Source organism: Nicotiana attenuata, unplaced genomic scaffold (assembly GCF_001879085.1).
Source record: "Nicotiana attenuata strain UT unplaced genomic scaffold, NIATTr2, whole genome shotgun sequence".
Classification (NCBI taxonomy): domain Eukaryota; kingdom Viridiplantae; phylum Streptophyta; class Magnoliopsida; order Solanales; family Solanaceae; genus Nicotiana; species Nicotiana attenuata.
The window spans coordinates 43,350-54,339 of record NW_017673803.1 but is presented as its reverse complement, the minus strand read 5'-3'; the positions used below and the strand labels follow the sequence as shown (position 1 = coordinate 54,339).

The window sequence follows — 10,990 nt, the reverse complement described above, 5'->3', positions numbered from 1 at the left end:
GTGTGCTGAGTGTGAGTATACTTGATGACTTCGTTGTGATGTTATTGACTCTACATGTATATTTAACATTAGGGGTGGGCATAACATCTGAATTCCGAACCGAACCGAATTAATTTGGTATTTCGGTTTCGGTTTTTTCGGTATTTCGGTACAAAAATTTCGATATTTCCGTATTTCAGTACGGTATACGATATTGAGTTTTTGATAGTTTGGTATACCGGAATATCGAAATACCAAAATATTTAAGTCCAAGTCCAACTATATTTTTATTTTCCACCCTAATAACTAGCCTAAGCCCAACACCCCAAGCCCCCTAGTTCCCTAATCCTTAGCGCTTAAGCAGACTTATAACTTACGGGCAGTACCTGCTTACCCTTTTTCCCTTTTCTATTTTTCTAACCCTAGGCTTCTCTAAAAAATTGCAACATTGCTTGGTTGGTGCTGATTCATGACTACAATAGCAAAGGGCAACGGCGACTTCACGACCTCGGTGAGCGGCGACTCCTTTGCTTGGTAATGTGGTATTAAGTTTGTTGTTTGGCAGGAGTTTCATGTTTAGTTGATCTGCTGTAGTTTACTATTTTATGTGTTTGGTAATGTGGTATTAAGTTTGTTCAAGCTTTTCCAATGTAGTAACAGCATTGTTCAAGCTTCTCAAGAGCTGTACTGTTCAAGCTTCGAGGACTTCCCCTCATACATTATGGGTATATTTGTTTGAGAAGATTTAGTGTCAATTATCAAGGAAAACATATTCAGCTTTCCAAACATCCCACTCCCCTTCGATGTGCCATATCATTTGTTTGAATTTAGTTTCCAATTTATACAATTTTTATTTTATACTCTGTTTTTGCTGGTTTGTCTTTTTAGTTATTTGGTCTTGTAATTGCAGAGGATGGAGGAGTCACTTGGGAATTCGACAAACTTCCTTCGTTTGCTCCATAATTTTCCATTTTCTCTTTTCAGTTATCACGGCAAGTAGTTCACATTGGTCTCTATAGTTCAAAATTCTATATACAGGATAATACATAATTTATTTTCTAGCTATACATTTGAGGAGAAGTGACTACATTGATGTAGTTAATTAATTATAGTTATATTGAAAGACTTTGGTATGATACAGAAAGCGTACCAAACCAAATAAGAAAAAACCGAACCGAATCAAACTACTTTGGTACGGTATTTGGTATGCACAATTAATATACCGAATACCGAAGTACCAAATCATAGTTATTAAATACCGAAGTACCGAGCGCCTACCCCTATTTGACATGTAGGCATAGAGATATATTTTTCTCATGCTAGATAGTAACTGAAACGTCTTATTAGTTATTGAAAGTTTGGAAAGTTTGGAAAGTTACGTTTTCCTTGATAAGATCATATTTTACTGATTTCGGAGAAAGATTGGGCTTTGACTGTTATACTTAAAAAGCATGTCTAATTTTTCGAAATTGTGAACGAGCTGAACATGATATCTTTGAGCTATTTACTTTTACTGTCATTATTATTTTATGTGCTTTTTATTGATTATTATTGTTGGACATTGATTTTCTTTCGAGTTCGTTGATGCTTTCAACCCAAGGCTAGGTTTGTTACTTATTGAGTACATGGGGTCGGTTGTACTCATACTACACTATGCACTTTATGTGCAGATCCTGGTACTTCCGTACGTGGTGATTGCTAGAGTCTGCAGATGCGGCGCAATAAAGTGGCATTGTTGATAATATTATCTGATAATTTTAGGGTGTCTTTCTTGATGTTTTTCATGTGTTGCAACGGGGTTGATATTTTGTTCACATAAATATTTCTTAAAACTGCGTCTTGTATTTTTAACGAGTGTTAGTTGAATTTGACATGCCATCACATGCCTCCCACTTATATTTGATGATTTTTTGACAAAGTTGGATTTTTCTCCATTGAGTTATTATCACATTTTCTACGAGATGGTTGATATTGGTTTCCCTTACATATTCTGTTGCCAGTTATTAATGTATTGCATAGTTTATTGAATAGTGAGTATCATATGACTTTAACCTCATCACCACTTCACTAAGTTTAGTCTTCATGCTTATTGGGTATCGACCATGGTGTACTCATACTACACTTCTGCACATTTATGTGCAGATCCAGGTGTTGGAGGCAAGTGATCTTGAGATTGAGAGCTTGCATTGGTCATAATGATGCAAGGTAGATCTGCATGTTGTCGCAGTCCCTTGGAGTCTCATCCTTTATATTGACAATATTAATTTTACATCCGAACAATATTTTATTTTGAATATTCCACATGTAATCACTTAGAGCTCATGACTTTGTACTACCTAGTTTTGGGGAGATGTATTGAGTATAGCCATTTCGGCTCGTCTTAATTCTATTTTCGCTTTTATATTAAACTCTGCCTTATCATATCATATTTTATTGATTTAATGTTGTTATGTGATAGGCTTACCTAGTCTTAGAGATTAGGTTCCATTACGACAACTTTGGTGGGATTTTAGGTTATGACAGTTTTACCCCAAAAGTATGGGTTATAACATCTTTAATTCGTTTAACCTCCAACCCTCATGATATTTATTTAACACTTATTTTAATCCATCATTATCTTTGTAAAGGTCCTTAACCTCTTGGGCTCATATTGATTCACTTACCACGCATTCTAACATGAAAGTATGGGTGTAACATCCTTCCCCCATTAAGATTAAGATTTTTGTGCGTACTTTCATGTTTTTTACCAAGAATTCATCCAAGATTAAGATTTTTTTTCCTTAAAGATTGAGATTTATTATTTCTTGTTTCCCAGTAATTTAAATTTTTTTTAGTAGGATTATATTTGTATTTCTAATCAAATTAGGACAGTTAGTTGGTATCCCATTCATACTAGAATTCTTTTTACTATTTTAGTTAGCATATGTTTTCTTAGCCTTATTCTTATTCTAGTTTAATTAGGATTAATTTTCCTTAACCTTACCAATTTTCCTCATTGTAAGGCCTATTTAAAGGGCTTAATATGATGAAAATAAACATTGATGATTAGTTTTTTAAGCTTTTGCTTCAAAAACGTGATTGATCTTTTATTTCATTCTTCTTCCTTTATCCAACGCTTCTTGCAATCTTGAGGGATTGGGGAACGTGTGGGTGAGGTTTCTTTCCATCTTACGTTCTTCTAACGTGAGTTTGAAGAACGCTTTCGCTAGTTTTGTGAAAAACTTTAGCGGGGTGCTATTGTTTTTTTCTCTTCTTTATACTTGAGAGGTGCAAAACCTTGAAAGTGCATCAATTTGGTATCAGAGCACAAGTTCCAGGTCCGAATTGTTGATTTGCTACATTGTTCATCGTGTCACCAAACAAGAAAATACTAAGTTCGGGATCCTCTTCAATGGATCTTCAATTAAAAGTTCATAAATTAAGAACTAGAATTCTTGAACGAGACAACGAAGAAATTAAAGTGTAGCTATATGACTTGAAGGAATCAATGGAGAATCTGACTAGATTAGTTGAAGGTTTGGTGTTTCAATATCAACTACCAAATCCGCCATAACGCCTACAACCGCTACATCTACCACTTCTACATCCACCAATTCATTCACAAAGAGCTAAATAGGTTGAAGCTGACCAAGGCACAAGAGTACCAAGGCACCATGCCCATTATGATAAATATTCAGATAATCAGGGGCGTGAAGAAGACAAAGCTGATGAAGACCAATATCAAAGAGACGAGGAAAAAGCATTGGATCCACTAATTGAGGAGTTCCCACCGAAGTTTTATGATGATCCGAACCCAACTATGTGTGTTATTGACTTACCACCTTTTAGAGATGCTCAACACAATATTGACTTGATTGTTGACTCTATCAATCCAAACAAGGCAACATATTACATTAATTCTTAAGTCCATAGAAATATGCTAGAACAAGAGGAAATATTACCTATAAAGGAGTGGATAATGGAGAGTTTGAGTCCATTTACTGGAGAAACAGGGTGTCTTAACGTCATAAATATATATGGATATCATCAAAGTGACTGTTGGTGTACGAGCGATGCAATTGATGCATTCCCAAGAAGAGCGTCGATCTCCATGCTTAACTCAAAGCTAGACATGGAGTTGGTAAAGTCTATACCAATAACTTCATACCGTAAGTTGAAGTTTGAGAGTCAATATAGAAAGATTACATGGAGAGGACTTGGTAGAGAGTTGAAACATAGATTGTGAGATTTAGTTCGTCCACATGCTAAGTTTGCTTACAACGTGAAGAAGCCCTATGATAAACTAGCAACATGTAACTTAAATCCTGGTGAGGATTGGGTCCCCATTTTTTTTTACCCCTTGGGTCTCCATTCTTATTATAGCAAATCTTGCGCCATCTACGAAAGCTGTTAGACTCAAAGATGAGTCTTTTTCAACCAGGGGAAACTGATGCTAGATCAAGAAAGCTAAAAATCCAAGAAGTTCAAGAAGTCCAAGAATTCATCCAAGATTAAGATTTCTTTTCCTTAAAGATTGGGATTTCTTATTTCTTGTTTCCTAGTAATTTAATTTTTATTTTAGTATGATTATATTTGTAGTTCTAGTCAAACTAGGATAGTTAGTTGGTATCCTAATCATACTAGAATTCATTTTCCTATTTTAGTTAGGATAGATTTTCTTAGCCTTATTCTTATTCTAGTTTAATTAGGATTAGTTTTCCTTAACCTTACCAATCTTACTCATTGTAAGGCCTATTTAAAGGGCTTAATATGCTGAAAATAAACGTTGATGATTAGTTTTTCTAAGCTTTTGCTTCAAAAACGTGATTGATCTTTTATTTCATTCTTCTTCCTTTATACAACGCTTCTTGCAATCTTGCGAGATTGGGGAATGGGGGGGGGGGGGGTGAGGTTTCTTTCCATCTTACATTCTTCTAACGTGAGTTTGAAGAACGCTTTCGCTAGTTTTGTGAAAAACTTTAGCGACCTTGAAAGTGCATCAGTAAAGGTCCTCAACCTCTTGGGCTCATATTGATTCACTTACGACGCATTCTAACGTGAAAGTATGGGTGTAACATCCTTCCCCCCTTAAGAATATTCGTCCTCGAATATAAATGTGTCTTAGAAACTAGCTCTTACAGATTTTATGAAAATTTTGACAAAGTTTCCTATGTAAACAGGAGTATCACATACCTGTCGAATAGCCAGAAACATACCATATGCCTCACAGGGACATAAACAAGTAATGGTATCTCATTAGGCCTCACACGACGATCAACTTCAAATATTCATATCATAATCTGTAACTTACCGTATAGATACTCTGCTCTTGGAAATGATGTATGCCTGAACTCTAAATATCACTTAATCATAAAATGGGGGTTAATAAAAAATGACATAACCTAGATTAAGGAAAAATATGTTCGGGTTACAATTGTTAAGAATCTTATGTATGAATTAACTAAGGGTACTTAGAATTCATTTCTTCCTCGGCTTCCCACATCTTTTCTTCGACGTTCTTATTCCTCCATGCTATCTTTATTGGTCCCCAACAAGCTGACTTTACAATCTAGAATAACAACTAGAATCTCTTCGTAAGACGGATTCTTTGTAATTTGGACATCATGTGCTTCTGTAGTATAGATTTCTAAAAAATAGGGTGGGCAGACTCTAACCCTGATGGTAACTTTAACTCATACGCTACTTATTTTGTATGGCCTAATAAACATTGTCTAAGCTTGCTTTTCTTGTCAAATCTCCTAATGTTTTTCATAGGCGAAACTTTCAAGAAAACCCAATCATCAATGCGGAATGCTAAGTCTTGACGTCACACATCTGAATATGACTTTTCATAGCTCCTTGCTGTTATAATCGCTCCTGAATGAGCTTAATTTTCTCTACAGCATGATGAACCTAATTTGGTCTAAGTAACTCTAATTAGCCTATCTCGAACCACCCAATAGGGATCTGCCTTTGGCCTCATAAGGAGCCATACTAATGTTAGAATGATAGCTCTATGAAGTCTAGCATGCACACTCGTAAGATATCCTCGAGTATCTTAATTGAGTGCTCCGCCTGGCCGTCTGTCTATAGATGAAAAGCGGTACTAAGATTTACTTGTGTCCCAAAACCTTCCGAAAGGACCTCTAGTTTGCTATAAACTGGGCCCGTCTATCAGGTGTAATAGCCTCTGGAAAACCATGTAGTTGTACTATTTCTTTGATGCATAACTTGCATAATTCCCAACTATGTAAGTAGATCTAACTTGCAAGAAGTGGGTTGACTTCGTGATTCTATCAACAATAATCCATATTGAGTCGAACTTACGATATGAACAAGGGAAACCTATAATGAAATTCATACTAATCATCTCTTACTTCCACGTCGGAATCCCTATGTTTTGAACTAGCCCACCGTGCTTCTGATGATTTATCTTTACTTGCTGACAACTACGAACTCGACAATATTCTTTTTCATATCATTCCACCACTAGATTTCTTTAATATCATGATACTGTAAGCATTAAAATTTTAACGAATTTAAATCGATAAAACAATATGGACTATATTTTAAATATGCTAGTCCAAATAAATATTATGGGCTAATATAATTGGATTATTTATATAAGTCCACTATATATGGATTAAATAAATAAGTCTTAATCCATTGGATTAGCCCATTTAATTGGGCTAAAGTGATGAGCCCACTTCATTAAGCCCAAGATGTCATCTTCCTAGAGGCCCAGTTTGGTGCCACATGTCAAATGACGTGGCGCGCCAAGTCAAATGGAAGAGCCAATAGGATCATGCCACGTGTCAAAATGACAAGGCATGCCAAGTCACACTAAAAGGCCAATGAAATCACGCCAAGTGTGCAAGTGACATGTTTTGGCCAATCAAATGCGGCCATGTCACACTTCAATGTGATTGGTCGGAAAGAGTTTGTTCTTATCACAACTCCTCCCTTCCACAACTATAAATAGGGGTCTTCATAACCCAGAAAGGAGACCAGAAGTTATAACAAGAAGCAAGAGAGAGCTCGTGGATCAAACGCTGCAAATTTCTCTACAAGTTTCAAGCTTCAAGCAATCAAGTTCAAGTTCAAGAAATCAAGTTCAAGCTCAAGAACGAAGAACAAATCAAGGTCAAGTTCAAGCAATCAAGCTAAAGCTCAAGAACAAGATCATCGTTCGTGGAAACAACTACATATTCAAGATCAAGCTCAAAGGCCCTTGAATATATTTACCGTTGAAAAGAAGAATCAGAGGATTCATAGAGATTGTAACACTCAAATACTCGAAATAAAATACTACGATTGTTGCGATATTTTTGGTCTTGATTTTATTTTCTCGACGTAAATTTATTGTCTACAAATTCTGGCACGCCCAGTGGGACAATCTCTACCTCTCATCTCAACTTTTCATTCACCAAATACCAAGAACATTGAAATGGCTTCAAAGAAAATAAACTCCATTTCAACTTCCACCAAGGCTGCTAACTCCAGGTTCAAGCACCCCAAGTGCCGTCCACATCAACCCCTGTTTTCGGATCTTCATCCTCAAAAGGAGCAAGATCTGCCACAAACGCATCTGAAGGAGGAAGAAATGTTGCTGAAAAGATCAAGAAAAATCTTGCTCTGCTTGACCTCTCCGGCTCCAAGAACTCTGCTGTGAAGGAAGATGATGATGCTTCAAGTGATGGATCCTCCCCACTTACACCATATAGTGAGAGCCAATCAAGGATCAATCTGTGTGAAAATCCATGCTACTCTCCCTCATCCACGACAATCATGCAAGCCATGGTGACAAACACTTCATCCATGGAGGAGCAGTTGGCAAACTTGACGGAAGCAATCGCTGGCTTGACCAAATGCATGCAAAATCAAGGGTCTAGAATTGACAAGCTAACAGACAGGGTGGGAATCTTGATGGAGGAAAAATCTACCCATGCACCCGGCAAGCTCCCAGAAGTTCTAGAGAGTGACTCTTCCCCAAGACAAGCAGCATCCACTAAGGCTATCCTTGTCTCATCTGAAGGGATGATTCCAATCGATCAACTGAAGGAGTTCATCGAAGGAAACATTAAGAACAAATATGAAGTTGCTACCAAATCCTCCCTTACATATGCAAAGCCGTACACCGCAAGGGTCGATATGCTGAATACGCCTGCTAGCTATCAACCTCCGAAGTTTCAATAGTTTGATGGTAAAGGTAACCCGAAGCAACATGTTACGCACTTCGTGGAGATATGCAACAATGCTGGAACTTATGGAAGCAGTTTGTCCACTCGCTAAAAGGAAATGCTTTTGACTGGTACAAGGACCTCGAGGCTGGATTTATCGACAGCTGGGATCAACTTGAGCAAGAATTCCTCAATCGCTTTTATAGCACAAGACGCACGGTGAGTATGGGAGAGCTTACAAATACTCGTCAATGAAAGGGGGAACCAGTTATCGACTTTATCAATCGTTGGAGGAATGCAAGCCTCAACTGCAAAGACAGGCTTAGTGAAGCTTCAGGCATAGAGATGTGCATCCAAGGCATGCATTGGGGAATGCGCTACATATTGCAAGGTATCAAGCCTAGCACATTTGAAGAACTTGCAACTCATGCCCATGACATGGAATTGAGCATGGCCTCTGCTGGAAATGAAAGGCTGCCCATCTATGAACCTCGCAATGTGAATGACAAGTAAGAAGTCAGGAAGTGGGGCAAGTTCGTACCCAAGTCTGAAAGCAAAAAAACTATGAATGTCAATACGTCACCTATGAAGTTCACGGCGAAGGTGAGTAAGAAGCAGAGTATGAAATCCACTTCTTTTCAAGACAAGCCAAGTGGAAAGTTGACTCTAAAAGAGATGCAGGAGGAAGAGTACCCATTTCTAGATTCCAATGTGCCAGCTATCTTTGAAGAACTCCTTGAGTTAAATCTCATTGAGCTTCCAGAGATGAAGCGGCCAAATGAAGCTGGGAAAACAAATGATCCAAATTACTGCAAATATCACCGACTAGTAAGCCACCCTCTGGAGAGGTGCTTTGTCTTCAAGGATAAAGTCATAGACTTGGCTCGCGAAAAGAAGATCGTGCTTGAAGATGAGAAAGCAAGCGCAAACCAAGTCTCTATCACCTTTGGCTCATTCAGTCCGGATGAATTATGTGGTTTTAAAGAAAGTAAAAATGAAGAATTACTGGAGAGCGACAAAGCTGAAGTCAACCAATCTGATGATGATGAAGGTCGGACGTTGGTGACTCGTCGTAGGCGCCACAAAAGGAGCCCACGAAAAGAATCAGTGGAACAACCAACAAGGAAGATGATGGTAAAAAGACCAATAAAAAAGAATCCAGTTAGGCTTTTGAAGAAAGCAAAAGTGGAGATGCACCACCCTCAAAAGCCACGAAATCCAGTGGCCTTGGAGGAGTTTTTACCAAGTTGGTTCCGCACGAAGATTTCCCATGAGGGCATTGATGCCTCTTGTTGCCATACTGACAAAGGGGAAGAAAAGAGTGATGACCTACCATTGGCACCATCTTCGGAAAAGCCCATCGAGTCCACTCCTCAAGAAGTTAATGCTTGTGAGGAAAAGGTTACGTTCACAAATGACGATCTTTTGCTAGGTGACACTCCTCATAACCGCCCATTGTACCTGGTTGGCTATATGCGCGATGAAAGGGTAAATCGGATTTTTGTTGATGGAGGATCCTCAGTGAAGATTTTGCCAATCCACACTGTGAAAGAACGTGGTATTCCCATGAACGAACTCTCAGAAAGTTGTGTGATGATCCAAGGATTCAACCAAGGGGGCAAAGAGCCATAGGCGCGATCAGGCTGGGAATCACTATTGAAGATATGCAATCAAGTGCATGGCTGCATGTGATCGACGCGAAGACTTCATACAATGTTTTGCTTGGGAGGCCTTGGATACATGAGAATAAAGTTGTTCCATCTACCTACCATCAATGTTTAAAATACTACGAGGGTGAAGTCGAGAAGACGGTAGTTGCTGATGATGATCCATTCACCGAGGCTGAGTCACACTTCGCTGATGCAAAGTTCTACTTAAAGAACCGCATTGTGAGGAGCTTAAAGTTGATGATGGTACGAAAAGAAAGAATGAAAAACCCATAACTAAAAGAGCTGATGTGACTATTGGCAAAGCCAAAACTGTTACTGAGGAGGTACCCGCCAACGTGAATAAATCTCATAAAGGGGGTATTGTGTCTTATGGAAAGAAAGTAAGTCCCGCGCTCCAATATGTCCCTAAAAGGAAAAAAGACGAAGGCGAATCACATAATCTCCAAACCAAGACGCTAAGGGAGTTAACTCTTCCGGTAAAACGAATTGAGGCAGTAAAGTTGTCCTTAAAGCCGCTTGCAGGGTTTGTAGCCCAAAATCGTTTGCAGAATGTGGCACTCCCTACAAAGCGAACAGATGAAGGTTTCGATCCTAACGCTTACAACCTATTTGCAAAAGCTAGATACAATCCCAATGAGCCGTCAAAGTTAGGGAAGCTCCCATCAGAAGCTGCAACGAGGCAACTACGTGAAGGTCTGGGATACAAGCAACCGTCACCAGTGCGCATCTCAATAAGAAGGGCGAGTAGCAATTATATCAGTGTAGAAGATGAATCAACCGCTTCTAACAAGCCTTCTGTCTTTGATCGGCTTGGAAAATCAACTGTGAGAACTTCTGTGTTTGAAAGATTGGGTCCACTAAAGAAGGGGAACAAGTTTCGGAGAAATTTTCAAAGCATAAGAACACCCGCTTCACCCAAAATCCATGAGATCTCTAAGGATTTCCAAAGTTTGGTTCCTTCTAGAATGAGGCGACAAACAAAACTTGTGGTTTCATGTAAAGAAGTACTGAAGGTGAAGCCATATACTGTGGTCTATACTAAGGAACGTGATGAAGATGAAGAAAGTGTGGGTTCTTCGTATCATGTTACTGTACAAGTCGAGAATGGCATTCCATCTTCAATGGAAGATAATGCGGAATTGGAGGATGTTTCGCCGTGTTATCACATATCCTTCAATGATG

General features: G+C 38.5%; 1 long non-coding RNA gene across 1 annotated transcript; it reads left to right on the top strand.

The window, feature by feature from the left end:
- The first annotated feature begins 291 nt into the window (after positions 1-291).
- On the top strand, positions 292-1,643 carry LOC109217329. The gene is made up of 3 exons (XR_002066616.1): positions 292-513; positions 634-704; positions 890-1,643. It is a non-coding gene; the product is annotated as an uncharacterized LOC109217329 (long non-coding RNA).
- Positions 1,644-10,990: the final 9,347 nt, after the last annotated feature.